Here is a 7,280-nt window from a genome sequence, read left to right as displayed (position 1 = left end):
CCAACACCTATTCGGGACACTTAGTGGATGCTACAACAACGGGTAAACTCAGGCGACACCATCGGCCAATTTGACAGGCACGGCACAAGGTAACTTCAATCTTACCCTTGTACGCAGATGAGATCAAACTAAACGTTAACGTAACACCTACATCAGTTGGTTTTTTCCAATTTGTCAATATGTAAGTTACCTAGAGATTGTTGTTTGTGCCTTGTTTCTTTTGCATTCCTCGAGGATATTAGAGAACAGGCTGGCCCTCGACTATTCCTGTGTACAATAAGTAGGAACAGATTTGCGTAATGTGAGAAGGCAAGTATACGGAGATATCAGGGGTTAACATTTATCCGGATACTGTTCAAGGCCTTTTCCATGTGGTTCACGCCAAATGTCAGATACATTGATTTTTCCGTATATGTGTCATAGGCGTTTCCGTAGTCCAGACATTCGTTTCATTCAAAACTTTCTCATATCCGGGTATACCGGATACTGTTCAGAGCCGTTTCTTACTTCTGAACGGGATATTTTTGGTCAAAATAACCAAGAAATCCATGATGTATCTTGCTTACAGCCAAATATTAGAAAGTAAAACTATCCGAAAGCAATTTTTTTACTCGGCCTGAATAGGCATGACTAGATACGTTCACTTCATCTTTTGCTAGAATTATTTGACGCTAAAAGTATATAAATATGGCAACATGACTGTATTAAAATAGCTAAAAGTAGAAATTAATAGATATCTGGTCACTGCCGTTTTCAGTGATCATAGGCCTCTATGTGTTGGATTATATATGGCACTTGTTGTGTCATTTTGGCATATAGAGGAAAGGTGCTTACTCGTCTCTACATCAAACTTATTTTAGCAGTGTTTGTTTTTCAGCATCCTGTCATCTCGAGGGAAATAAGGCCAGTTGCAGTGGTACACCTGTGCGGTGCATCACCCTGTGTAACGTCCTTCATTCGGAACCTATCTATATATATGTAAACACGATTCAAAAACCAGTACTATTTGTATTTGTGTAAGAATTGAATGTCAGACGTTTCGGAAGCTGGTCATTTTGGCCCCGAGACGATTTGATGACGGTTCGGCCCCAGGTCTAGGGCAGTTGTACACCTGACTATAACCCTAACTTCACCCTAACCCTCATTCTAACTTAACCCTAACCCTAACCCTTACTTTAACCATAAACATAACCCAAATCGTCCTAGACCTGGTAGCTGAGACCTGGTGCAAATGGAATTGAGGGCCGAACTGTCGAGGTCAACCTGGTGCCTAACTTAAGCAATTCTATACAATGATGCCATTATAAATTTACAAGCTATTGAAGTTAAAGAGGAATGCATAATAGTTCAAAGATGATTTCGCATTCCTTCTACATGGCTTCTACTCGCTGAATACGAGTTTTAAAATTATTTGTCTTATCCAAGATATTGGTTTTCTATTTGCTTCGACTGAATATTTTACTCAGATATATATTTACTTCCGGGGTATTACATTGATCTCCAGAACACTATAGTCAATTTGTTGTGTACTTGTGTCATAACATTTGGATATTATTCAATAGTTGTTACTTTGCAGTAAGTTATGTGTCTATTTCCGTTTGTCGAAAACATTCCAATACTTAAAGGACGTAATATTTGAAATGTCCTGAATTTGAAGTTTTGTTACGCTTAAACGTCAAACTGTTGAGACATGTATAATGTGCGATTCTCCTCTCATTTCAACTGATGAGTAAGCAATACAGTGAACAGACTTTTCCGTTTTAGTATCTTTGTTATTGCTCTTTTCTTTGACATTCATCTCTATTCAATTTTCATATGATTTTAGGAGCACAAATGCTCCAAATACCTCCTGGCTCTCCGTTGCACGGGATATTCAAGAAACACGGGATATTCAGGTAGTATCCAGGAACACAATTGTGGTATATACGGATCCGGATATGCCATGACGAAAAGTGTTCCTGTTTACAATGCAGGACATTCCTCCGTATACGATTGAATACAACTCCGTATACGATACCAGAAATACAAAATATTCGGAAGAGATCTAGAAGTAAAACTGTACCATATACGGATCCGGATATACAGCTGCAAAACACGTTCCCATTTACAAGGCAGGATATGTTTCCGTATACGTTTGAATAGAACACCATATACGGCACCGGAAATGCAAAATATTTGGGTAATATACGGAAATAAAACTGTATGTATATACGGACCCGAATATGCCGCGACGAAACATGTTCCCATTTACAAGATAGGATATGTTTCCGTATACGCGTGAATGTAACTCCGCATACGTTTCCAGAAATGCAAAATATTTGGGTAATATACGAAAAATAAATCTGTTGTATATACGGACCCGAATATGCCGCGACGAAACATGTTCCCATTTACAAGAAAGGATATGTTTCCGTATACGCTTGAATGTAACTCCGTATACGTTCCCAGAAATGCAAAATATTTGGGCCATATGCGGAAATACAACTGTGTTGTATATACGGATCCGAATATGCTGCGACGAAACATGTTCCCGTTTACAAGACAGGATATGTTTCCGTATACGTAGGATATTCCTGTCAGGAAACTCTTTGATATCACCGGAAACGTAATGAATTCGGAAATATTCTATACATGAAATGTCCGGAAATCGACCCCTTTCGCACAGTGTTCTGTCCTAGGATGGCCCTAGCCGAAGCTAGGTATTTATCTTTAAAATGACACAATGTACCTACAAGGTGCCAATGAAAGCAGCTAGCGTCACCGTAGTCCGTCCCTATAAAACATTCAGTACGCGTTTATCTTAAAAGCAGAAAGTGCCCTACAATTTTCAACTAAACGTCGGTTGTCTCAAAATTATTGCAGTAGTAGGAAACATGGCAAGTCCAAGATATCTTTAAAGCGAAACTATAATGTAAAGCATTGCAATTTTAGTTAGAGTTGCTTGGTGGCCCTTTTGGTTATTAACATAGAACTTCTAAAACTGCAATCTTTAATGACTGCAGTTATATCGAAGACTGCAAGTGGGCACTATTGATGCATTAAACCTATCATGACCGGGCTTTTTTGGGATTCCTGGGACGGGGGGGGGGCTCATTTGACCCCCCCCTTCGTAATTTCAAAACGGCTTGGGTTACGATCACCAAATTTGGAGGGGATGATGTACTAGTGAAGTTTCGTATCTTTATGACGTATTATGACGTAATTATGACGTCATAATGTCATATTTTGGGCTAAAATCATCTAAATATGAAATGTCCGCTATACTTACAGGTATTAAACAAAACGATGACTACAAAGGTTATATTATTGGTGTCTAAGTCTGCCAAGTCTTTTGTTGCCAATGACGACGACACTAACGCCTATAAGACGTCAGAAAATGACGTCATTTGTCCGCCATCTTGGATCGACAAGCTTGAATTTTCTAAAATACTACTTTTTCCACATATAACCCCAAAACCCAATAGAAGTGGACTAAAAAGTTTCAAGTGATTGTGTTTTGTAAGAAAATAAAAGATTTTGACGGTATTTGAGTAAAAATAACATGTATTTATCGTTGAAAATGTCATTGTCCGCCATCTTGGATTTTGACCCATGACGTCATCAAATTAGCATAAATTATGAATATTTAATTAGAAATGTAACTTAGAATTACACAGGATGTTAATGATATAGATAAATAAGTTTGGTCTAGCAATAAAACCATGAAATCCCATATTTCAAACTGAAATTAGTAAATTTGGTAAAATTTGCCTGTCAGAAACCCGTTGCCATGGCAACAGGAAAAATCACAAACTAATTTTTTTTCCTTAAAATTGTTGCAAACAATATTTTAGGAAAAGTCACCAAGTTTCGTAGTCCTAGCATACGTCGTTCGGCAGTTATAGGACGTCAAAGTCGGCGCGGGCACTTTTAGCCCCCCACGGGTCTAGATAGGGTTAAACATGATTTTGCAGAAGCTAATTTTGAAAACTTGTTCCTTACGTAATTACTTTCGCCAATAAAGTTATGTTCTGAGCAGTGATCGGTGTGTCACAGTTTGCCAATTTGTAGATGTTGATGAGACCGAAACTTTAGAATCTCAAAATTAAATTCTGGTCAACCTTCCAACTTTCTTTGGCACTACAATGAAATTCTAGGTCTTGTTATCTCGTGGAAAGATATTTTACTATAAATCATTATTGATCAAATATATACTGTACATTTTACCAGTTTTTGCTCATTTCATCCTAGGAGCAAGAATGCAGGTAAGCTTGGAATTGTTAACTATGATAATGGTGTTTTATCATTCATCATTAATTCACCATTAATTCCTTGGTTAGCCAGATAATGTTGACAAAGAGGGAAAATGTATATTTTCATCTACTTTATTGAACAAATGAAACCCCATTTTACACAGCCTCATTTACACCAACGCTTTGGTACCTTCCACATGACATTTCTGACTGGTTTACATTGTACTGTAGCACTAGTTGCTGCTGTCACGTACGTAAATGATTTACATAAGTAAAAAGACAAATTTTAAATGTTTATAATACGGTCCAAAACGTTATATACTAGAACATTTTTAGTTGATAATTAACAGTAATAGTGATTTTGTTTTCAATCTACTTCTAAAGAATGCTTGTTTTTTGGTGCTTCGCTGACTCTGAGTCTTTATTTGCTGATTTTAGCTAATTAACCTCAAGGCGGGTCATTAACTCTAGTTAAGCATCTACTAAGATTTTTTTGTTCTCCGTAAAGACAAAAACGACAAATAAGAGTAAAAAGTACCAAATTAACGTAATACATTGTGAAATAATCTTTTGTTCCGACGTTTTGGACCAGCAATCTTGTTCAAATAAGCTTTCATTTTAAATTCTTTATCATAAAAATACATTGAATCAATACAACTGTTTTTGATCTAAATGAATGGTTTATGTACATATCATATCATAACATTAAGTAAGAAGATAGAAAATTAAACAAGATCTTGAGTAATTTCCTGTCAACTGTGCTAGAGTTTTATGAAAATGAAGATCCTGTCAATATTGGCAAACAACTACTTTTACGATGATAGTAGGATTATTTATGAACAACAATACTCCTGACGCCAAATATTGCATATTTGAAATAAAGCTGATGGTCATACTATAGATCATTCGTTCAAATCAACGTGTAAAATTAGGAAATTTACATCCAAAATGTAAAGAATAAAAAAGGAAACACGGACACTAAAAACAATGAATTCTAACGCTGACTTAAAAAAAATACGTGCTTTCACAATGCGGAAGATTTATGTATATTTTCCATACTTTTCCTCGACGCTTTCATTGGCTTTTTGAATTCCGGAGGTTGTCATTTAGGAGGTTGTCAAGTGACCTTACGGAAACATTCAGTCAATTTTAAACTATAAACATGTCAATAGCATCCAAAAGGATATCCCGTCGAAAGAGCATGGGTCTTCATCGGCAGGGGCACATTCATCTGGAGAGGAAACAAATACATTCTCAACAATTGCTAGTACAACTGACACGTGCAAAGAAATGCTGCTATCATTTACCTTTATAAGTAATGATAGATTTAGTTTTCATTTTCAAATGTTGTTCTTAGGTTATTACGAAATAGATGTTGAGAAGTTATTCTAAGATTATGTAATTAAATACATAATCTTAGAATTTTCACAGCTAATTCAGGGTAAGTCCCGACTCATCAACATTTTAAGCAAGACGTTTTAGACCATTATCTATCACTTCTGTTTACACATTTCAACGTCAAAAGAATATGTTCATGGATATCTGCCATGCCTAATAAATAATCTGCAAAATACGTTACATCACTAATTACTATCATATCTATTTATTAAGGAATGTGACAAGCACATTACACAGACTTTCAGGCAGCGTTGCTGTTATTGGAGTCTACAAGCAAGGACAAGCAAAAGCACATGAGTTATGCGACAAAAAAGTTGCTAAAGGCCTCAAAATTCCCGTCTCTGGTCAGAAGAGGTTTAGTGCAAAACATGGTCCTTCTGATCTTTTGCATAAATTATGATGATGAGATGGAATTAGCAACAGCTTAACATGTCAAAATATTCCTCTTACATTGACGAAGCAATGTATGTACAATGATCACCGATAGGAATTGTAACTCAGATTTTAAGAACAAACCATTTTGGGGTCCGTTTGGACCCCACTCGGTCATTTTAGTCGCAAAAAAAGGTCGGGTGCTTGAGGGTTAAATAATCCCATTTGAGTTTTTAAATGTAGTTTTACACAAGAAGTTAAAATTTAGCCCCTTTGTACCCTGGTGTTTCAAGCAAATGACCTGTAAATTTTTAAATGGTCCCAATGCATAACACATAACATTTTTAATGATTTATGTTGGGGTTGGATGTCGCAAATGACTCGCTGCTATTGATACGCGCCTTTTCATTTCAGATGCGTTTTTATATGAGGAGTTGTAAAGCGCCATTGGTTAGAAATGTAGCCTAGAATGTGTACCGGAGCATAGGCTATTTTTGATGTTTGATAGGCTATTTTGATGTGTGTGTGTTTAATCACCTGAAAAGGATGGGAACCCGTAGACGTTCAGCTCAGTGAGCCTTGGGTTATTTCTCGAGTGAGTCTTTGTTATTAGGAGCTTCCAGTACCGCGCTGTTCCCGAGAAACAACTGAACTCCTGGCGATGCTTCGTTCCTGCCTTCACGTCAGTAACGGAAACGACTGTCTCCCAATTGTGTAGATTCAGAACTTTGGTCATTTGCAACTTGAAGGCTGCGATATCATGCCTGGCGTCTCCGTAGTTGTTGACTGCAACGCGGGTCAGAGTATGGGGTGTAGTGAGATCCAGTACGATGTGCCAGTTCTCTTGGTCCGGAAGTTGAAAAGCTGGCTTCCAGTAGGTTCTAATGTCCCCATCCAAGGCTTTTGCGGCATCATATGTTACCACGTCTTGAACCAAGGGTAGAGTAGAGCCTAAAATCCATGACGGTTGTCGAAACAGCCATTGACCGAAGGTGGTAGACGCAAAATCTATTATAATGACAATGGAAAGGTTTCTTTTTTTTACGCATTGGACATAAATTCAGTAAGTTACATCAGAGAATAGTAGGCTAAGGCCACACTAATTTGATTTGTTGCTTCTTGGATTTTTTTTCAGCAAAATATTGGGTCGGTCCGTGGAAAAAATATAAACAAAAATTTTGCAAAAAGTCTGGGGTAAACATATGTCTTATGTAACACACAAAAACTTTTCATTGCGTGATTTATCCAATGAATCTCTTCCTTTGATTTGATACCACT

This window comes from Branchiostoma floridae, unplaced genomic scaffold (genome assembly GCF_000003815.2).
Source record: "Branchiostoma floridae strain S238N-H82 unplaced genomic scaffold, Bfl_VNyyK Sc7u5tJ_1341, whole genome shotgun sequence".
Taxonomy (NCBI): domain Eukaryota; kingdom Metazoa; phylum Chordata; class Leptocardii; order Amphioxiformes; family Branchiostomatidae; genus Branchiostoma; species Branchiostoma floridae.
This window is presented reverse-complemented; position numbering follows the sequence as displayed.